This window comes from Emydura macquarii, unplaced genomic scaffold (genome assembly GCF_026122565.2).
Source record: "Emydura macquarii macquarii isolate MOO-44397 ecotype Brisbane River unplaced genomic scaffold, CSIRO-AGI_Emac_v2 contig_1254, whole genome shotgun sequence".
In the NCBI taxonomy this organism is placed as follows: Eukaryota; Metazoa; Chordata; order Testudines; family Chelidae; genus Emydura; species Emydura macquarii.
Window position 1 is genome coordinate 10,550,390 of NW_027131391.1, and position 23,587 is coordinate 10,573,976.

Sequence of the window (23,587 nt, forward strand, 5' to 3'; positions counted from 1 at the left end):
TGAAAGATGGGCTGTGGCCATTCATTGTATCATGTCCTCAGGAGACTGGAACAGGTCCTTATACAGCATTTCTGCATTGGTCTTTGAGCAAGATTTCCAGGCAGTGCAGGCCACTGCAGTCCTGTTACCTCTGATTCTATAGAAAAAGCCACAGTTGTAATGTACCATGGGGACCACAGCTACACTGATACTAGTGTAGCCAGCCAGGCTGGCTGAAAGCACAACATTCGCAATTCCACTCTTAGGCTGAGTGTGGCAGCACCTAAGTACTTCATAGATTCTACCTCTTCCCGCCCCGTTTTCCCCCCACCCTGCTGAGTCGTCCTGACTGTGGGAGCTCTGGTTTCCCTGTTACAGATCTATGGGTATGTCTACATGTACTGCAATCACACCTGTGCTTGCAGTGTAGATATACCCTTAGACAGGATTCATCTTTTTTAAAAACAGCTTCTTTTTTGCCCCCACCCTTCTGCAGAATTACCAGGCACCAACCCTTCCAGTAGGGTTCTGGGCTGAGAGCGGCTCAAAGTCAATGCTGGCAGCAAACCTGTCGTTCCACTGAGGTAGAACCATTCAATGCTGATGGTACTTGATTGCTCTGTCACAGGTTCCCAGATGTAGTTTCTCCACAAAGCACCTACTACAACAGTGAAAGCTCCAAGTCCATTGCATTCAGAAGAGAGGCTGAAATATAACGTGGCATCCACACAACCAAAAAGGAATTCATAAATTGACACAGATACATCCCCCAGATATGTCACAGCCTGGTCACCTGATCCACCATCCACTAGGCAGATAATTCAGTGCAGAGCTGTCATAGGATGGGCATAATCGGGGAGGAGGGTAGTGGACATATCATGTTCCCACCATCTGGTTAGCACAGTCGCAGCTTCAGGTAACAACAGGGCTGATAGAACTAGGAGTACAGGGAGTGGCAGCGCCTCCTGGTCCTGGCTTGAAGTGGTTTCCTGGCTTGAAGTGGTTTCCATCATAGTTGATAGTTCAAGGGCTTTCAGCACGCCCCTTATAAAAATTATTCAAGTGCCACTAAGCACCACTGCAACTGTCTATTGATCAGACAAGTGGTAATACCCTACCTCATCTCTGCTCATCTTCTCAATAGAATTTAGCATGCTGACAACACCCTAAATGTCATCTTTATGTCTGGGAGGTAAATTCCATACAAGTGTGACACGTCCTGTGCCCAGGGCAGCCACCTGATAATGCCAAGGTCAGGGCAGGCTGTAAAAGGAGAGCAGAGTCTCCCAGCACCGGTGGGTGGCACTGAAGCCAGACTTCCCAACCAGCCACAAACTGCGCTTCTGAATCCCCACAGAAGCCAGTACACAAATACACACAGCCCACCTTTACTGCATTACAGCTTCTGGCTCCCAAATCAGCACTAGGTCCAGTAAAGAGACCAGTTATTTAAACTCTATGCTCTTTACTAAAAAAGTTCCCTCTGACCACAAGGGGTCAGCCACAGTACCAGTTCAATATGAGTTTGAATCTTACCTAAAATACCACGCTGCCAGCCAACCCTTTAGTAACTAAAACTAAAGGTTTATTGTAAAAAGAAAGAAATAAACCATGAGAGAAATGTTAAAGGGTCAAAGCAAATCAGATACATACAAATGATTGAAAGTCCATATACATCAGGTTTCTAGAAGAGATGTGGAGTTGCAAGCTTGTATAGTCCCCTCTGGTATATATCCAGTACCTGGATGGGTCTCAGTCCTTTGTTACACAGCTTCAGTTGCAGATGACTTGATCCAGAGGTAAGTAGGTGGCTGAAGCTCAGGATAGTAGACAAAATGGTTTCTGTGGTTTGATCTTATATACCCTCTGTCCCTGGCCATGTGCCCTTGTGGAATGTTACAAGAACTAAAATGGAGTCCAGAGTCACATGAGCCAATCCTGGTAACTCTTCAGATATGCCTTTAGTTTCTTCCTGGGCCCCTTGCATCTCTGAGTGTCTTAATGGGCCATTAAGCAGGCTATTGTTCTGCCGCCATCCTATCTGGGGTGTTGCCCAGGCAGCACAATTTGAAATACAGATATCTCAAATATATCTATAACTTCCATTTCACATATTACACATGAACATAAGAATCATCATCTGACTTAGCACATTATAACCTTTCTAATAGTACCTGACATCGTATATCTCACATGAATTATTATGATTTTGACACACTGATGTCAAACAATATAACAAACACTCTCCTCCCCATCTACCCAGCATGACAACAAGGATAGACTTTTTTCAGCTGGGAAAAGAGATGACTAAGAGGGGATATGATAGAGGTCTATAAATTTGTTACTGGTGTGGAGAATGTGAATAAGAAAGTGTTGTTTACCCCTTCACAGAACGCAAGACCAAGGGGTCACTCAGTTAAATTAATAGGCAACAGGTTTAAAACAAACACAAGGAAGTATTTCTTCACACAATGCACAGTCAACCTGTGGAACTCCTTTCCAGGGGAAGTTGTGAAGGACAAATCTATAATTGGGTTAAAAAAAGAACTAGATGAGTGAGAGAATAGGGCCATCAATGGCTAATAGCCAAGATAATCAGGGATGCAAAACCACATTCCGGGTGTCCCTACTCTCTGACTGCCAGAAATTGGGAGTGAATGACGGGATGGATCACTCGATGATGGCCTGTTTCATTCGTTCCCTCTAAAGCACCTGGCACTGGCCCATGTTGGAAGACAGGATACTGGGCTAAATTTACCAATGGTGTGAACCGGTATTGCTGTTCTTAAATTGCCTAACTAGGGAAGAGGCTGGGGGAAATAGGAGGCATGCACAAAGCCCCTACCATAGGGGAGAAAATGCAGGACCCCGTTGAGTGGGGAAAGGGCATGCACAGTGCCATTTCTGCATGTGTGGAAAAATAGAGGGCTGCAAGGAACCACTACCGTGTGCAATCAGCTCAGCAGCATAAAGAAACTATGAAACATATGCCCTCCCCTGCCCCCCTTATATTAATCCTTTGCCTCCTGGGGTGTAAATATTAGGCATGTTCCAAGAGGCCCCTCATGGTGCAGAAAAATCATTGGTTTCAATGGCAGTGTCTGTATGGAGAAGGCTTAGCCAATTGTGCTCCAGTTTTCTCCTCCCAGACTAATTGTTTAATGGCTTCTAATATTGGTGTTAATTTACTATTTTTTTAAAAATAATTAAGGCATTGGGGCAGGCTGGGATTCGAACCTTCATCCTACAGGCCTTTCCGGTGCCGGTCCCTAGTGGAGGAGATGGGGGCGGGATTTTAAGGTAACGCCGCAACTATTGGCTGAGCATGGATGTGATGGGTGTACTCATCATCTAGTGAGGCACTATGGGGGCGGGATTTTATGGAAGAGCTGCCGCCATTGGCTACGAGCGGAGATGATGGGCGTGCACGGCGGCCAATGGGGGCGGTGGAGCCGTTTTTTAGCGCGAAGTTCGGAGTGGCCGCTCATGCGGCTACAGCCAGAGACGCGGTTGCTGAGGCGGCGTCGCCTGAGAGACCTGGCCCGGGCAGTGGATCCTGCAGCTATGGCGGGGTCTGGCGGCGGCGGCGGCTTTTACACCCAAAGCGGGGGTCCGGCGCCAGCTCGCCTCCGCTCTTTAGCCGGAGGAGTCGCTCGAGGCAGCAGCGGCCGGAGGATGCGGTGAGGGCAGGGCAGGGCAGGGCTGGGCTGATGATGACAGGGCGGGAGACTGAGGCAGTGGAGGGCAGGGCTTGGGGGCTCGAACGATCCGCGAGAGGGGCGGGACCCGGGGCTGAGGGGAAACACGGGGATGGACAAGCGGGGCGGGGCGGGGCGGGGCTTGTGTGGACAGCATGGGGGGTGAGGTGACATGAGGGGCGGGGCTTGGGGAGTTGGGCCTGGGACACTTGTGGGGCAAGGTGGGAGGTTGGACTAAGTGGGGGCGGGGGAATGTCTTTTGGGTCAGGGGGACAGTGACTTGAGACCCTCCTGTGGGTTTCCCTCTCAGCCCCCCTTGGCTGGAGAACGCAGCCCCTAGCTCCTAGCATGGACTGTGGGTCCTGGTGCGTCGAACTACTTTGCGGAATGGGGGTGCGGCTGTCCGTGTGTTTGAGGAGGGGGTGGGTCTCCGTGACAGCAGGGCGCTCGGTGAGGGTTAGGCACATCCGAGTTACAAATACTCCCTGGCTGCTGCAGCAGGGCTCGTACAGTCTGTCGTGCCAGTCGGACTGTTTGTTTGCGTCTTGCACTTTGGGGATTTCTCTTCACTGTCTTCAACTCCCGCAGCCAGGTAGCTACCTTGATGTAAAATCCTAGTGGAGACATGCCATGGGGAGTTTTTTTATCTCAACGAGGTCAGCTTTATAGTCCCTATGTTCACTGCCGAAACAGGTGTGTCTTTTGCTTGGGAGTAACTAATGTGTGAGTTACTCAGATGTAAAAGCACAGTGAAGACAAGAGACCTCAGTTTTACTGCGAGGTCGATTTGCTGAGGTCAGCCTGATCTCATGGTAAAATTAAAACACTTATCTTCACTGCTTTTGCCTTGGGATATCTCATGTGTTAGTTATCATAAGGCTAAAACTATTCCCTCAACTAGCTATGATCTCAACTAGCTATGCTGAAATAAAAACCACAGAGCCTTGTCTCCACTAGGATTTTGCAGCTAGTTTGTTGTCTTGACATAAACGTCTTTTTACAGTGACATTCTAATCTTTTTTTTTGGATTGGTCTGTTTTTCTTGTTATAGCTCATTCAGGGTCTCATGTCCCAGTGAACCGCTTCAGCGTATGGGTTAGAAGCACTGCAGGAACTGTTAATTTTATTAAACATCTTATACAGTATTTTGAAAATCATGGAAACTGATTGATTGCTACAAAGCCTACATTTTAAAAACAAAACCAAACTTATTCTGACAGCATCCTTTCAAAAGTAACAGTTTGGAACCTTTGAATAAAACATTTAAACTACCAAAACCTGCAGTCACAATTCTGTTTCCCCTTCAAGCAGTTTGTATCACTGACCTCTAAGCCTTTGCAGAGAGCTGTATTCCTATGGTCTTCCTGCGGTGCCATAGATTTTCAGTATGACCTTGAGCAAGTCACTTAGGCCATGTCTGTGCTACAGCGGCACAGCTATGGTGTGTGCCTACAGCTGTGCTGCTGTAACAGTGTCATGCAAATACTTCCTACATACTTTTCCATCAGTTTAGTTAATCCATTTTTCCGAGAGGTAGTGGCTAGGTTCTAGAGCTCTTCCAGTGAGCTAGCTGTAGCTACACTGCTGGTTAGGTCGCCCGAACTTCAACACTCAGGAGAGGAGATTTTTCACTGCTCTGAGTGACGTGGCTAGGTCAATCTAATTTTTAAGTGTAGACCAGGCCTTTGACGCTCTGGCTCAGATCCTCAAAGGTTCTCAATGGGAGTTGGGCACTTAAATACCTTTTGAAGACATGAGCCTGTGCCTCAGTTCCTCATCTATAAAATGGGGATATAATGCTGCCCTACCTACCTCACAGGGGTGTTGAGGATAAATGCTTAAAGATTGAGATGTTCAGATACTATGGTAATGGGGGGGAGGGGCTTGATAGACCCTGCACATAAAACTTACAGCGTCATAGCTATGTTGGTCAAGGGTGTGGGGAAAAACCCACCAACACAAGTATGCTGACAAACCTTCTGTGTAGACATGGCCAAGCTGACTGAAGAGTGCTACGTCTATAGGGAAGGTGATGCTCCTACACGGGCAGAAAAAGTCCTTCTGTCAGTGTAGGCTGCATCTACCTTAAGGAAATATGCCAGCATAGACTAGTATAGACAGTCTGATACTTACTTCCAAAACCAGAGATCAAAGTATAGGGAAAAATCATTTCCAGCCACCGTTTTAAAGCTTGGACATATAGTCTCTTATGATTTGGGCTATTAAACAATGTTTCCATTTGTAAATAAAGTTCAATGTTAAGCCTATATATTGTGCCTCATTGTTTGCTTGAATTTTCATTGGTTCCCTCTTCCTGATGTGGGAAATATTGCCTTCCACGTTGCTGGAACTGCTTCAAGAATCTAATAATTGGGTGTTTATAATTTAGCTCTTACATAGTTCTGATTGCAGTAAACTTTAACGTTGTTTCCCCTCTTTTGGGGGCAGGTTATGCTTGAAAGTGTTTGGAATAACTACCCAAATCAGTAGTGGCTTAGTTTGTGACCCAAACACCGGGCAGATACCCTGTAGGATATGCTATTGCGTCACACTTTTTCACATTTAGTAAGTGTAAGTTTCTGTTGTGTCTACCTGCATGATTATAGAAACCACTGCAATTTACAGAGGAAAAAATGGATACAGGACCTGGTTGTCTTGCCAACTGTGTGTATGCAGTAATGTTGTTTCGCTATAACTTTGAGGCCCCATCTTACAGCCCGTGGTCACTCAGGTAGGCTTTACATAAGCAGAGGCTAATGCAGTGGTTGTCCAATGTGCGGCCCAATCAGCAAACAGTTTTTTTTCCTCTTATTGACCTTACCACTTTCAGGGTCAGACTCAGTCCTTGGTGCTGAGAGCCAAGAAGGTGACCGAACAAGAGACCTCTGATTCCTGCATGACACTACTGGGTATAATTGTTACCAGTTGGGCTGGCTTGCTTTATGAAAGGTGTTAAGCGTAGGGTATTGAGGACTATGTTGGAATTGCAAGTTTTCATGTGAAGAATGTAGGTGGTTTCTTGGTTTGGGTTGCAGAGTAGGAGGGTCTGTAGCAAACCATGCAGTCTGTCATTCTGAAAAGAGCCGTCATAAAGCAAGATGGGGTGAGATGTGCCTTGCTGCCTTAGGGAGCAGCTTGATTTCTCTTTCGGTTTTTGAGTTGAGGGTTCTTCTGTCTTTCAGATTTGAGAAACAGTCGTGTTGTCCTGCAACCTTCCAACAAGTCGTGTTGTCCTGCAACCTTCCACCAAGACTATTTGTTTTATGTAACTTTGTGTGCTGTAAACATAGAACAGTAAGCAAATTAAGGGACCTGATTCATCAGTAGCTAACCCACTGAAAGTTATAACAGCACGGTTAAAAACTTGCTTGTTCAGTTAGAGAATTGATAGATTATAGCCAATTTAAAAAAAATGCTTGAGGGATTATTCAGAACAAAATTTGAATTTTTTAAACACAAACTTCTTAATATTTTGCTTGCTTTATGGGGTCCAACTGAAATAGAGGGAAAGAATCAGTCATGTTAAGAATTTTTAAGAAACATTCTTATCTATTTTACCAATTATTTATTTGTACTGCTGTGGCATGTAGCTTCCCCAGTCATGGCCCAGAACCCCCTTGTGCGAGCTGTATAAACACAGAACAAAAAGACTATCGATTTTCAGTTGTAATGAGCCAGAATTCTTAAATTATAAAAAGGATGTGCTTTTCTCTGCAACACTTCTGCTTTTCTGGGAAGTCTTCCAAACTCTGAAGATTGCCATCCTCTTAACATCCCACCATCCCACATACCAGGTGAAACCTTTATTAATGTAAATCTCTCGCTCTCTTTTCAGGTGTGTGGTTGTAGTTTTAAATCCCAGCAAGACTAGACAAAGACACATCTTGAATACCTCCAGGTATTGTAAATCCTTACCTAACACTATCTAGGTGGAGAGTAATCTTTATTCCAGACTTGATTTTTGGGGATTTGGGTTGCTGGGAAAAGAACGTGACTCTGAGCTGAGCGAAGTGTAACTGCTGGTACTGTGCACGGCTGTTGTTGGCTTGGCTAAATGGGATTGGGAAGATAATATTATAGGAGAACCTAGTTGCCCTTGTGATGGACCAGAACCCCATTGTGGCAGGTGCTCTACAAACACAGAACAAGACAGTCCCTGCCCCAAAGAGCTTATGGTCTAAGTAGATAAGCTACTGTACATGGAGTTTTGAATAACCCTATGCTGCATAACTTTAAAACCTTTTTTCCTTAACATAATGTTCATTGTAATGAGCGCTGTCTGAACTTTATCTGAGGGAAAACAAAAGCTATATCTTTCTTTCAGGAAAATGTTGAGTGCTCTTTCTCTCACCTGATGGAAAATTTGTTACTGTTGAGATGAGCTCAGCTGATGTATTATGGTGTGTACACTTGGAATAGGATATCTGATTTCTCAATCAAGGCAAATGCCTGTATGCCTGAAAAAACTGCCATAATAAGACTAGAAGGAATGACCACTTAGTGCCATCTGTTTTGATGCCAGCTTTTCAGCCTTAGTACATTGTGTGAGGGGGCCAGCCCTGACAGCTATAGGAGGGTGCTGGAAGGCATATATATCAGTCCCAGGCTTAGCAAATCCCTGTTCCCTGGGTGATCCAGCTGGGGCTACTCTAGGCCAATTAGGCCAGCTGAGTCCAATCAAGGAGCTTGCCCCAGCAGTTAAAAGCCTCCCTGTCAGGTGTTGGAAAAATATTTTAAATGAGGTTTGTTTATTTTGTATTAGATAAAAAAGAGATTTAAGCAGGTATTTGGGCAGTTTTTAAGTTTTATTTTTGTAGAGGTTGGATATTTTTTAATAAGTGGTTAGTGTGAGATTTTGAAGGCATGCTTTTTTTTATTTGTATTTGTATAAATATGCAAGAGAGCATGCCTTCGAAGTCTCACACTGACCACTTGTTAAAAAGTGTCCAACCTCTACAAAAATAAAACTTAAAAACTGCCCAAATACCTGCTTAGATCTTTTTTTTTTTTTTTTTTTTTTTTTTATCTAGTGCAAAATAAACCTCATTTAAAATATTTTTCCAACAATTCTGGCGACCCAGATGGGACAGCCTTGCAAACCAACCCTAAGGTCCAGTGCCAGCCAACGCCTCAGCCGGCAATAGGGTGAGTTCACCCAGAGGGCTTTTGGACTGGGTTTGGAACTCAAAAAAAGGCTGTAAAGCAGTTGAGACCCTTTGCAGTCTCACAGTCTCCAAGGGATTCAGGTACCTGTATGTTTTTTGTTGTCTGTCAGGTTTTCTTAGGAAATTCCAAAACGGGCACCCTAGCACTGTCCTTGACAGTGGCCATGCGCTGGGCCTAAGGGCTATTAAGCGCGGAAGTTTTGGGTGGCACAAGGTTTTTTGTGCATGGAATCTCCTCAGTTTTTCTATCTGTTTTGTCTAGGACCAATTATTGGGTCCCTCTCTGGTCTCTCTGGATACTGGGCACACAGGCTGACCTATCTGCAGGCAGTCCAGCTAGTTCTAAGGCCAGAAACGCTATGTGGTGTTTTCTTTTCCTGCAAAGAGACCATAGCTTATTTTATTCTGTCACTTTGTTTTTGCAAAATCCTCCGGAGGTGTGTGTTTTTTTTTTTTTAAAAAGATAAGCGCATCCCCAATTGTTCTGTGCACAGGTCATCCACAAAATATAAACAAAAAAAATAAGTGCTAGTTTAAGTACTAGGATAAGGGCTCAAATCAAGTTCACTGACCTGTCCTTAAAAAAACAAAAGCCGAGGCTGTGTTGACACAAAGTGTGTGTAGTTTGTGTGTATGTGTAGAGTAATAGTGTTGTAAACAAAAAATAAAGCTCAAAAAAAGTAAAATCCCCAAAAACAGTCCCTTAAAAACAATGTTAGCAGCATGAGCTGCAAATAATTTACCAATACTAAAAAAAATAAAAAAAACTCGAGTCCTAAAACTAAATATAAAATAGCAAAAATATTACTACAAGGATGCCCAAATTTGGCCCACCTATGGTACCTTTAATTATTGCAAGCTACAACAACTAAGACATAAGCTAAAAAAAAAAGCCCCAAAGCAAATAAATTATTAGTATTGCTGGACACATCTCTCTACTGGAGCTTGCCCTGTAACAACAATGCCTGCAGTAAAAAAAAAAAACTCCACCCTTATATTCCAAGCTCTTTGTTATTAAAAAGCCGACAAGAAAAACCACCTAAGCCTTTGTATCCCCTTTTACCCCCTAATGCCTCCCTACCAGCTATAGTTCAACCAACCTCTGCCTCACAAAATAGCAGACCTGCCGCAGGAGGGACAGCCACCCCCTCCCTTTTTGTCTCCGCTCTGCTTCAAACAAACAAGTGTAAAAACTTAGGCAAGGAAAGCGGCCGTAAAAAAAAAAGCGAGATTTAAATAAAAACGACAGCAGCTGCAGCAATATCAATAAAAATTAAAAAAAAAAAAAAAAAAAAAAAAATAATAATAAAAAAAATAACTCCCCTCCACTGCCAAGCCCCAGCTATACCCGCACAAAATACAAATTCAAAGCTAAAAAATCTAAAAAGCACACCACCACCACCACCACCGCCACCGTTGCCCCATTGCGCCTGCAATATATACCCGATGGGCACACACAGCGCTCTCTAAAAGTACACACCCCTTTTTCCCCTAAAAATCTAATTATTTAGCAAAAAAACCACCCCCTCCTTTCGGCAAGACCCTGTTACAATTATCAAAAAATTCCAAACTATTGTCCTAACACATAATCCGTCCTAAACAAACATAAAACAATTAATAAAAGCCTTATTTACCGCTAACAAGCAAACAACTATTGTAAATAAAACTATTAAGCTTAAAAAAAAACAACAATACAAACAATGCCAATTAGCCAAAAACAAACCCTAAATAAAATTATAATAATAATGCCAACTGGAATTTATTTGTCCATACTCATAAAACATTATTTAAAACTATAAAAAAAATAAAACAAAAACCCATAAATTAAAAAAAATTCCATAAAATTATTCAAGCCCCTAATAAAAACCCAAATGCCTTTTATGTGCGGCTTTATAAAAAAGCAACTCAATATGCCCAGCTTAACCCTAATGATGCAAAGGATTGTAAAACTATTGCTGCAGCATTTATAAATCAGTCAGCTAATAATATACAAAATTATTTTCACAAATCTTGTCTAAAATAAAACAAAAAAGCATAACAAAAATAAAAAAAATTGCCACATGTGTTTAAAAAACAAAAAATAAAAAAAAAAAAAAAAAAAAAAACAAAAACAAAATAAGCTCACGCTGTTAGCTGTAACCATGCAAAATGCAATGTTGACCCCCCCCCCCCCCCCCAAAAAAAAAAATTTCCTTAAAAACAAAAACAAAAGCAAAGCAAGAGGAAGAGGGGAAAAAAACAAGCTGCAAATACAAAAAAAACGCCAGTATGTTTTTAGTGCAAACTGCCAAAACATTTTAAGCAAAATTGTCCAACTCGCCCAGCTTCAAAAGCTAATGCCTACACTGCCATGCCAGCTCCATACAGCTCATCATACCAGCAAGGGGTACCCCCACCTCCTCCACCACCTCCCTCTGGCGGGCAGCCAATTATGCCTAACCAAAAATACTTTTATTCACAATAACATTTAAAAAAACCCTCAAGCTCCAAAATACTAAAAATACATGTAATAATAATTTGTATTATTTAAATATACCTATATATTATAAAAAAAAAAAAACCCATATATAACCATAACAATAAAAAATATAAATTATAAATGTTTAATTAATACAAAAACAACAAAGTCAATTCTAGCAATAAATACAAATATAGCAAAATACAAACTTAATCAAAATAAAGCTATAGGCCAGCTGAGTCCAATCAAGGAGCTTGCCCCAGCAGTTAAAAGCCTCCCTGTCAGGCAGATGGGTGCAGCTGAGGGAGTTGAGTGGAGGAGCAGAGTGGAGCAGAGCTGTTGCAAGGTGTGGAGCCGGTGGAGGAGCTAGTGTGGGTGTGGTGAGAGCACCCAGCCACGGGAGGTAAGGAGCCTGTCCAGGCAAGACCAGAGAGCACTGGCCCCAAAGAGCCTGAAGGGGGACCACAAGCCGGGGGGGGAGCTACAGATGAGTGACCCAGGGAAGGTGGTAGCCCCTGGACTAAGCTGTTTGAGGCTACTCCTCACAGGGTCGGGGCCTGGGGTAGAGAGTGGGACCAGGCCCCGCCCCCTGCTCCCACCCAGCCACACCATCAGCATAGCCGTAGGGAGCGCAGGACCAAACAGGCTCACCTTGCCACAATTGGTTCAGTTCTGGCCAGTTGATCAGATAGTATTAATTTGGAATTGAACTACAGACTAAATGCTCATCTTTACTGTTTCAAGTGGCTGAACTGTGAATTGGCTGCACTAGGATACTAGACTAGATGGACCATTGGTCTGATCTGGGATGGCAATTCCTGGGTTTTTTGTAGAAGATTCAAATGACCACCTGTAGGCAAACGACTCTTGCAGAATGGACACAGACCAGCTGTACGAGTGTGGGACGTTGAGGAGAAGACACAAGTATTTGAACTGCATGGCCATAAACATGGAGTAGCTTGTGTGGCTTTTTCTCCCAACATGAAGTATATTGTATCAGCAGGCAATCAGCATGACATGATTGTCAATATGTGGGACTGGAAGGTAAGAGACAAATAGCCTCTATCATTTCTCACTGAAAAGCAATGAATTTACTGATGCATTTACAATAAAATATAATCTGTATGATAACTAATGCAATCAAAGTGCCCTCTCTCATTCAAACCATAACACCAATCTCACTCAGGGAGAATAGTTGAACTTTGCTATGTACCTACAAGATTATGGAACTCTAGCATTCTTGGATCAAGGGCAAGTTTCAGAGCTGAAGACTTTGCTGAGAATATCCTGCCTCCCTCTTACTGATGACTAAAAATGTGCGCTTTAACAGAGAGCATAATTAACCATTAGAAACAACTTACCAAGGGTTGTAGTAGATTCTCCATCACTGGAAACTTTGGAATCAGGAATGGATCTTTCCCCCCTAAAAGAGGTGCTCTAGTTCAAACAGAATTTCTCCGAGTTGGTTCCTATCGCCTGTGTTAGACAGAAGGTCAGACTAGATTATCGCAATAGTCCCTTCTGGCTTTGTCTGTGCCTGTTATCTGATCTGTCCTCTTCACTTGCTTGTCTATCCTGCCTCCAGCTTCCAGATTAACACTCTAATCACACTCTTTTCTCTCCTCCTCACTCTATTACCTGTCACACTCATTATAATATGAGTACCTAGGGCTGTCATCTTGAGCAGATGTAGATCACATATTTGTGTGGCGCTTGGAAAGTAATACATTATAATGCCTGCAGGATCACATCCATATCCTAAAGGACTTCTGTAGTATGTTTGCCCCCCAAAAGAGGAATCCAGTGAAGGATTAAACCAGCTCAGTCGTATATACATGGCGCTTCTCGGTCAAGCTGCCTTTGAGTTTGAGGAGATGTGGGTGGAGAGTGAAGGAAGAATTAGAATTTTTCAAGAAGTCAGAACACTTTTTTCCTTCTCCCAGCACCCCTGGCGGGATGGGAATGGGGGGGAGGCAGAGGGCTATGGCCCCATCACTTTTTATCTGCATGAAAGGTGAGTGATGTAAGCTGACTTTTTTTTTTTTTTTAGTTGCTTGACCACAGTTACTCTATTTTAGCTAGCCCCTTTGTTTTTAGAGACAGGCCAGGCCATTCCACTCTGTGCAAGGATCATGGAAAGCTTGCTGGAATGCAGAAGGAGAGGAATGCAGAAGGGGATAAGCCTCGGCCAGATTAAGAAAGCTATGTAGCCTTGATAGATAAGAGGTAGCTAACTGTAAAGCATCAGCAAAAACACCTTATGAATAATGTATACCTTTCTAAGTAGAAATAGAGATAATATAGACCAATAGTGAATGAGGGAATAGGTTTAGGCCCTTGTAAGGGGGATATGTATGGACTTGTCATGAATGTTTAAGTAGCAATAAGGTATAAAACTGTAATCCTTTGTTCAGGGCTTGGGAATTGACCTTCTGCAGAACACAGTCTGTTGAAGACAGTCCTGACTGAAATCCTGTGTGGGTCTCTTATCGGTGCAGGGTAACGATCCTCACTTGGAATCTTTTTCCAACAGTGATGAGGAGAGGGGGGTGGAGAGGAGCCAGTGGGGGGCAGGAACAAGACCTTGATGGGCCCCCTCCCCCCCCTCCACTTCTAGGGAGTTTCCAGCACTCTTGCACTCAGGAGAATCATCGTTTCACAAAAACACCTTGTCCAAATAGTTAGAAAAACAATCTTTTCTGGCAGATGAACTGTGCTAAATTGTATTTCATGTCCATGTTCATATGAATTACTAAGTTATGATAATGAGGATGATGTTGGGAGATGTCCAAATTGGCCTTGTAGTAGAACTGGAAATTAGTCTGAACTTCCATGTCTTTTGTGCTCTGTATCTGTCATGTACAAATTATTGGGTGTTCATTTTGGTCTCTTTACAGAAAGATATGCTAGTAGCATCAAATCAAAGGTTACGGCAATATCCTTCTCTGAGGACAGCTACTTTGTTACTGTTGGCCACCGCCATGTTAAATTCTGGTTCTTGGATGTATTGAGGGAAGCTAAGGTAAATCTTTCTTGTATGCTGTACCAGTTGGATGTGGGAGTAAATGAGCTTTTGAAAAAGGGGCTCAGGATAGTCAGACAAGTGAAGAGATGTTTGTCCCATGTCTGTCACTGCAGCAGACTGAGATTCTTTTTGGTGGGTGGAGCCAAAGAGCAGTAAGACTTTTCATGTCCTACATTCAAAGTCTGTCATATCCTAACTTCCTGTCCTGATTCAGGAGTGACCTACGGCCAGGCAGTTCTGGGTGTGTTTTGAATCTAGCTTTCTGGCAGTAGTCTTCAAAAATCACCTTCACAACAGAGCACAAGGATGAGGGGGCAAGAAATTGCTAAATGTTTAAAACCTATTTGCCAGGATGTTTCAGTTCTTTGACAGAGCTATTGCATACTTGCAGGATTCCAGAAAACATGAATCAGTATATGTGACAATCCTGTTTCCCATCTGTAAAAAGGAGGAACTTGCTTATCTCATAGGGATATTGTGTGTCCTTCTTTGGATCCTCAGTAATGTAACTATTGTGTTAATTACAGATTAAAGAGACTGTTCCATTGGTTGCTCACTCTGGACTTCTGGGAGAACTTCACAATAACCTCTTTTTTTTTTTTTTTGTGGTGTAGCATGCGAGCAAGGGAAAATGTTGGGCAACACTTTCCATGTTCCTTATTCTGGACTTCTGTCAGTTTAACGAGGAGAATGCTGGAGAAATGGATTGATCTGAAAGTAAAAGGCCTTTTTATCTAATTACTGTAGAACAGTTCTGTTTTTGTTTCAGAGACCTATGCTCCCATCATATGTTGCTGTAATAATTCTCTAGAAATACCTTCTCTATTATAAAAAAAATAACTATGCATGTGGACTTTTTCCGTCAGGTATCGCTAGCAAATTGCATCTGTGTTAGTGAAGAGTTCATTTTTTGTGGCTGTGCAAATGGAGCCATGAGGATCTTTCATTCCCACAACGTGCATTCTCACTGATTTACCAAAACCTCACTGTTTGGGGGGTGTTGTAGCCAAAGAGTTTGAACCAAGGTACAAAGCTTTGACGTGAAATAGAGTTTGATTTGGCTTGAAGGAAAAAGTGGCTTTCTTTGTAGATCTTAAATACTTGATGCAGCTTTTAAAGATAGTGGCTAAATATCAAAGGCCAGATTTTCAGAATTGCCCAGTGACCCTTATTATGAATGGGAGATAAGCATTTCTGAAAACTTGATCCTGAAAGCTTGTGTGTTTCCATCTTGCATTTAAGAACAGAAGAAAATGGATATGTACGATTAAACTGACCTGAAATCGGGCATCTTTCAGAGGTCTGTTATCCAATATTAATACCATTAAAATGAATTTCTGAAAGAGCTTTGAAGAACATAAAGCCTCATACTTTGCATGTAACATTGTAAGGTTTTGACAGCTTCTTTGCCTGTTTTAATAAAAAAAAAAATAAAAAAAAAAAAAACCCCAAAACTTAGCTCTTGTATCAAGCTTTTAATCTGAAGATCTCAAAACGCACTTTACAGATGGGGTAGGTATCATTAAACTTGATTTTCTTTCAGAGCAATTAACTGGCATGACTATTTTCCACAGCTAAGTGGCTTTTCAGAGCTGTGCATTATCAAAACAGTCTATTGGGCTGTATCCAGGACTTTTGTAGACTTATAGACTTCTGTATCTGTGAAATCTCTGGATGGAAAAGGGTAAAAACCCAAGAATAATATTATGCACCATTAAATCTTGAATTGCACCTACTGTGGACACTTGAGATGAGGCACATGCTCTTAAAATCTATCTGGGTTTCAGATGTTTGGTAGGCTGGAAGATTAGTGAATTTCAGATGTGGTGTGTATACACCATGCTTTTAGCTTGCATTTTATGTTGTCTTTCAATGCAACTAAATAATAATTCTTCTTTCTCTTTCTTAAGATGACTGGATTTTGTTTACCCAGACACCATTGCCTTAGCCTTCAACCAATGCAATTGCCAACTTTGTGTCTTTAACATCCCAGATGTATATACTGTGGTCTTTGCTCACACAAGAGAGCCAACAAAGTGCGGTCAGACCTCTTCGATAGTTCCTTTGTATGGAACATTGAGGTAAGATGCAGTTGATGTGCTAGAAATAGATTGCATTTTGTCCCCATTGGGGAGGGTATAGTGGCTGCGCAGCACAAAGGTCAGAACCTTTGGGCTCAAAATCCGGGCGCTTGGTAGTGCTTAGTCCTGATGGGAAGGATCTCGCCTTAGGGCTATTATCTTTAGTCATCAGTAGGAGCACTGCTTATGATTTCCAAAGGGATTATGGAGAGTATCGCCATGAAACAGGGCTTGTGATGGGGAATAGAAATGACTTGTCAGACAGGATAGACCATTGGTCTGACCCAGTATGGCCATTCCTATGACTTATAAGCTTCTTTACTAGCTTCACCCACTTAGGAGAATAGTAAAAAAACCCCACCTTTTCTATTTCCTTAGCCGAATAGTAACTCGTTAATAAAGGCTTTCCTCTAGCCAGACCGTATTATCAAGCTGCTTTATAGTACTGTAGCTTGAGGTAGAACAAAGAATGGGGAACAGCAGACTTAATCTTTAGTTCTGTTTTCTGTTGAACATCAGAATCTGCTCTAATCAGCTCCAGTAGCTCTGCTTTAATAGCCCCCACAACTGTGATCGAAGTTGTCTGTCTTTTGTCCCTTTTTACCACATCAGCTACACAAGTGACTTGTGCTTTAATAGTTGCTGCAGCGGTCCAGTGACATTTCACAAATACACCTGTATTGTGTTTATACCTAGGCTTCGTGTTGACAGCGTCCAGCCCTGAGATGTCGAGCGATGGGAAATAGCTGATTCCTAAATGCAAAGCAAACTTGGGCACTTATTTTCAGGCTAATTATTTTGTAGGGGGTAGAACACCTACCCGTTAAATTTCACCAACCCAGAAATGGCTCATCAGTTCCTCTAGAATAGGAACTAATACAAAGGCTGTCCTCTCCCACCTGGGGCTGTGACAAAGGATCAGGTGTGGAGGGAGCTCTTTGACAAGGCAGTGGAGAGGGACGGTGAGACAGCAGATCACCCTGACTCATGTTGGTTACACTTGTTCCATTGTGCTTCTCTGTCTGTTGTATCCACCTGTTGTAATCTTGTACTTCGATCGTAAGCTGCTTTGGGTAAAGACTGTGCCTGAAAGCATGGGGATTGGGACCTCTAGGCACAAAAAAGAGGCTAATAGAACCCATTTACCTGAGTTAGGGGAATTCTATTAAAAGAAACACACAACCCCACCCCATTTGGACAAAGGTTTCCAGTTCTCCTTTTTATTTGTCAGTTTCACCTAGTAAAAACGCCACATGATGATGAAAATCTCTCAAGATTTAAGAGGATAATGGGAGAAACTTCTGCTGTCACTTAAGCTCTTGGTTTCCCACCTTGTTCTTAGTTTATATTCTAATGTGCATCTCTCCTCTCTCCGTTTGGGGGCCCCCCCCCCCACCTCCGTTTTATGTTGTGGAAATATGTAGATTTATCCTGAGTTTGAGGATCACAGATCCTGTTTACCTCCAGGATCTTCTCTGACCTGTTCATCAGATAACACCATATGAGTCAGGAATGTGGAAAGCAGCACTAGACCTATGTTTCAGAGGAATATTTACAGTAATGCAAGCACTGTGGCGGTTTTGTTTTTTAACCGCTACACACAGCCTTAGAATAATGGGGCCAAATTCACATGTGGCTTACCCCAGTTAAAGCCTGGCAGATGAGCCCTTAAGTGTGTTGAGGGAGGGAAAACTGTAGTGGTGGAAATGAGAATCTCTCTCTTCCTGGGACATTGGAAGACAGCACAGTTGAAAGTGAGTGCTGTTGGCTGGAAAGGGATGAGGGCATACTAGTTCAGTACCTCGCTCTTAGCAGTCATCTCTTTCACACACGTTTGTCTGACTCAAAACCAGTTATTTCCAACTTTAAAATAAAAGCTAGATACCTAATAGCTTTAATTTGATTTAACATGTTCAGAGGTTTTACAATGATCTGAAGAGCCTAGAGTTCCTGGGTATCTTATTCCTGCCTGTAGGAGCAGTTCCAATGCACATTATCAGTTCAGATAAGACATGGCTTTTTTGAAAGAGGGATTTAGTGATGAAAGAACAAGACTGGTAAACTGTTTTTTACTTTCCTGTACAGCAGTGTCCAGATCTATGAAATGGGAACACTTACCACCCTCACAAGGCTCAGTCAAGATCTGCCACTACTTTGGAGGTAGTGTTGCCTTGAAGATAGAGCAGTGAACAGAGGAGCAAAGCGAAGCTGCAACAGACTGCGTTAAGGAAGTGTAATGTGCCCCCTTGTAGGGGGCAGCGCCGGGGGCTCTCCCTGTGGGTCACACTCAGAGGGAGGCCACCCATCCCGGCTACCCACAGCTCTGGGGAGTAGTCTCTATGGTTAGGGCAGCCTATCTGTCTGGAGTCTGGCCCCCTGCCGGGGACGGGCCTGCGCTGGGAAGTAGTCTCAAGGCCTCTGATGGGGTGAGGAGGCAGTCTCTCACTTAGCCCTTGTGGGGGCGGGGGGGGTGGTCGGTATGCACGCTTCAAGGTAGGCTCAATCCCTCGGTAGGACGAGCAGCAGTCTATGGCCTGGCCTTTTGGCCGGGCCAGGTAGGGAACTGCACGTGGGCTTGATCCGTAGCTAGAGCGAGCGGTAGGCTATGACCTGGCCCTCTGGCAGGGCCGAGGGCCAGCCGACTCTAGTCTTTAGCCGGTGTGGAATCAAAGAATTAATCATAAAATTGATTAATAGAATGCCTGGTCTGAAACTGGTCATAGAAGGCCTGGCCTGAAGTTGTAGCCTGAAACTGAAATAGAAGCCCCAGGCTAAACCATTAATAGAATGCCTCAACTGAAATTAAGATAAAGATGTTAAAATCCCACAAGAGGTCTTTGAACCACACCCAAGAGGCAAGTCTCTGTTATGAGCCTTAATTGAAGTCTGAACAGACTTCACCTGTTTTGATAAGTACCAGTACCTGCCCCCTTTGTCTTACTGGCCCCATAGAAACTCACTCCATACAAATTAGCATTTGAACAGGTATTGTGTCACCACCCATCTTCGGGAGTTAACCAGGATCCCTGAAAACCTGATTGTATAATCAAGTGACTCATTGGGCGTTCCTGGGAGGGCATCTGGGGTGCCCCACTGTGCATTGTGATTGTCTTTCCTGTTAAGTATAAACTGTTAATCAAATTCCACTATACGATCAACATGTAAATGAACCTAAGCAGCCCCTATATAAGTCTTTTGTATCTGGTAGCCAGGTGAAGTACATTTGCCCAGCATCCAGACATGCTTCTTGACTTCCCTATAGCCACCTGGGTTTTCCCCCTGGCTATAGTGTTCCCCATAGCTATGGTTATGTGATTGTGTGTGTCACAATTAAAGCTGCACCCGATCCAACTCTAAAATGTAGCAGTGTGATTCTTTTCCACGACACCGGGGAAGTGAATAGTATAGGGGTCGTCGGCTTGGGAAGGCCGGGGGAAGCTCACAAAAAAGCTCAAGCCCATAGCAGGGTGAGCAGTGGTCTGGGGCCAACCCTTAAGCAGAGCAGGGCAGGCAAGGTGGGGTAGATCCCAGCGGTAGCTGCTATCCACCCTAGCTCAGGGTGAGGGGAGGGGGATGCAGGCCCACCCCTCTCCACTGCATCCCAGCCCAGGGCCCAGTCAGTGACAGGGTGACCCATCACTGGGTCAGCAGGGCTCCAGCCTCCTGTCTTATACTTAAAATACCTGAGCTATATCGCTTTCATCTGGGTTGCTGGGTTTGGAGGGGTGCAGGAGTCCTATGAGGCCTTCCCCATCAACTGGCGGCAGCTCCAGAAACTGCATGGGCTCTTCAGCGGACGGTAGTTCCTCCAAGTCCTCCGGCCCCCAGGCAGTGGGTAGCGCCGGCAGGTTCTCCAGGTCCCAGGTGGTGGACTGCTCAGACAGGCTTCCCTCTAGGCCCCAGGCGGCTAGGGCAGGCCTTCCTCCAGGTCCCAGGTGGTGGACTGCTTGGGCAGGCCTCCTCCTCGCTGCCGCCGGCTGCTACTGCAGCTTGGCGGATCTTTCCCCTCCTCGCCACCGCCGCACCTGGCTACACTTGGCTACACCTCCCCCCTCAAGTCCAGCTCCCGGTCTCCGGGGCTCGCCTGTGCCTCTTCCCCTAAGCAGGACAACGTGTCTGCATTTGCGTAGTCCTTACTGGACCAATGTTGGACGGTGAAGGGTTGCAGGGCAAAGTACCAGCACATGATCCTCGCATTCATTTCCTTCATCTGGTGGGTCCAGCACAGATGGCGTGGTCCGTGATTACCAGGAACAGCCTGCTGAGGAGGTAATACCGGAGGGCCTCCAGGGTCCATTTGACTGCTAGTGCCTCCTTCTCAATGGTCGCGTACTTTTGCTCCCGGGGGAAGAGCTTGCAACTAATATACAGTATGGGGTGTTCCTCCCTGTCGATGTCTTGGGCGAGCAGGGCCCCCAGTCCTGCGGCCGAGGCATCGGACTGCACCAGGAAGATGCGGTTAAAATCAGGGCTGTAAAGGACGGGCTTGTGGCACAGCATGTCCTTCAGGATGTTGAAGGCTCGGTCACATATCGGGGTCCACCAGACGTGGACCGGCTCATCCTTCCGGAGCAGGTCTGTTAGTGGCACGGCGAGGGTAGCATAGCAGGGTATGAACTGCCGATAGTAACCGGTCAACCCCAGGAATTGTCTCTTGATTGTAGGCAGGGGGTATTCTCAGAGCGCCTGTACCTTCCTGATCAAGGGGCGTAGGGTCCCCCAACCCACCATGTACCCTGGTATGTGGTCTCCTGCCACCCCATATGACATTTTGGGGGGTTCACTGTTAACCCGGCCTCCCGTAGCGTCAGGACAGCAGCCACTTCATTCAGGTGCTCCTCCCAGTGTCGACTATAGACCACCACATGGTCGAGGTAGGCCATGGCGTAGCGTATGTGGGGTGCCAGGAGTCCATCCATCAAGCGCTGGTATGGTGTGCTGGTCTCCGATGTCTAGCCGTGTAGGCTGCGTGCATGTGTCCCTGTGTAGATGCTGTCCCAGCTCTTGGATATCTCAGTGATACCTGCTACATAATTTGCATTTTAGTAATATTTTGGCAGTCTATATACTTACAGTATCAGCATTTTCCTGTGCCAATTTCACTTAGCTTGGCTTTTTCCACTTCGGCCTTAGCCTGTTTTTACAGGCCTTTTGACAGATCTTTATACTTACTACATTCCCCCGCTTGTTCGTGGTGTGTGTGGGTGGTTTTTTTTTTTTTTTTGAGGGGGGAGGGTCACCGGGCTGCCCTCTGGCCTGGTTGCTGGGTCCTCCCTCGGGCTCTGCCTCTGGGAGAGGCCACAGCAGCTTCCTACACCGAGGAAATAACTTGCTCTCAGCGAGCAAGCAGTCTAGCGGTCCGGCCCTCAGGCAGGGCGAACGAGCAAGTCAGCAGTGGGTTTGCTCTCTCTGGAGCAGGAGGCTTTCTTCGGGGGGGGAGGGGGGGGCTAGGAAAAGGGGGAAGGGAGGGAGACTCAGGCCCACCCATCTCAACTGCATCCCAGCCCAGGGCCCTAGCAGTGGCAAAAGCGGTTGCTACTGTATCGGCAGGGCTCCTACCAAAACACACCAACTAGGCCTCAGACTCAGCCACAAGCTATGGCTGTCCCTGGGGTACTTCCTCCCTGCTGGCCCCAGTACCTGTCTCATGGGGATTGCAGGGGTATTCCGGCTGGGGTTGGCCCGTAGTACCTAATCTACGTGCGGTAATGCGGGGAGCTCTTCTAGGTCATTTGGCGCAGGGAGGGGCCTGGCTTCTGGCAGCTCCTGTCCTACCTCAGGGGGTATCCTCCACCTGGGTTGCTGTGGGGCCTCTGGCCAGTCCCAGGGCTCCGGTGACTCGGTCCACTGCCGTGGTCTGGATACCTCGGCCCAGGCTCTCTGGCTGGGTTGCCTGGTCCAGCTCTGGGAAGGCCCTATCCAATCCCCAGGCCTGGGTGGGGCCGGGGTTGGTTGGCGGCTCTGCTCTGGCCTAGGCCTCTGCCGGCGGGGCAGCACGTCTGTCTCTGGCGGCAGTCTCTCCCTGACTGAGCTCTGGGGCTGGACTTTTATACTGCCTCTTCCTGTGGAGGCTCCACCCTGCTGCTGCCAATTGGGCTGGCTGAGCGGTCCTATCCCAACCCGGTTCCCTTTTTGCCAGGCAGACCTAGCTGCTGGGCCTGATTGGGTCCATTCTGGCTGCTCGCACCCTCCCCTGGGCTCTGTCTTCGGGGGAGGCCACAGTGCCTTCCTACCCCCCCCCCCCCCCCCCCCCGCCCTTAAGTCCGGCTCCGGGGCCGGCGGGCCGCTCTCCCTCAATCCGGGACAGGGTGTCAGCATTTGCATGGTTGCGCCCTGCATGGGGCTGGATGGTAAAAGCAAACGGCTGTAGGGCAAGGTACCACCACATGATCCGGGCATTGGTGTCCTTCATAGTCTGGAGCCAGCGGAGGGGGTGCGTGGTCGGTGATGACAGTAAAGGGACTTCCTAGGAGGTAGTACCGTAATGCCTCCAGGGCCCACTTTACGGCCAGCGCTTCCTTCTCCAACGTTGCATATCATTCCTCACGGGGAAACAGCCTATGGCTGAGGTAGAGAATCGGGTGTTTCTCTCCATCGAGGACCTGGGTCAACACAGCCCCTAGTCAAATAGCCGAGGCATCCTTCTAGACTACGAAGGGCCGGCTGAAGTCTGGGCTGTACAGGACAGGCCCTCTTGGCAGAGGGCTTTCTGCAGAGTCCGGAATGCCTGGGCTCGCTCTGGAGTCCACTGACCGTGGAGGGGCTGGTCCTTTCGCAAGGTGTCCATCAGCAGGGCAGCAAGCGTGGCGAAGCTCGGGACAAACCGGCGATAGTACCCTGCCAGCCCCAGAAACTGCCGTACCTGCTTCTTGGTGGCTGGTCATGGGTACTCTTGCAGAGCCTGTACTTGGCCGATCAGGGGCCAAAGGGTCCCGTGGCCCAAAGTGTACCCCAGATAAGTTTGTTTCTCGCCAGCCAATGGGGCACTTTCGAGGGTTGGCTGTGAGCCCTGCATCTCGGAGCATCCGCAACACCACCGCCACCTGGTCGAGATGGTCATCTCACTCCCGGTTGTAAATGACAAGATAGGCAGTGGCGTAGTGTAAGTGGGGTGCCAGGAGCTGGTCCATGAGGCGTTGGAAGGTTGCGGGGGCTCCGTGCAGGCCAAACGGCGTACACAC

At 45.8% G+C, this 23,587-nt stretch overlaps 1 pseudogene; it reads left to right on the top strand.

The window, feature by feature from the left end:
- Positions 1-3,416: 3,416 nt before the first annotated feature.
- LOC137154365 (WD repeat-containing protein 62-like) lies at positions 3,417-16,410 on the top strand (annotated as a pseudogene).
- The last annotated feature ends 7,177 nt before the right edge of the window (positions 16,411-23,587 follow it).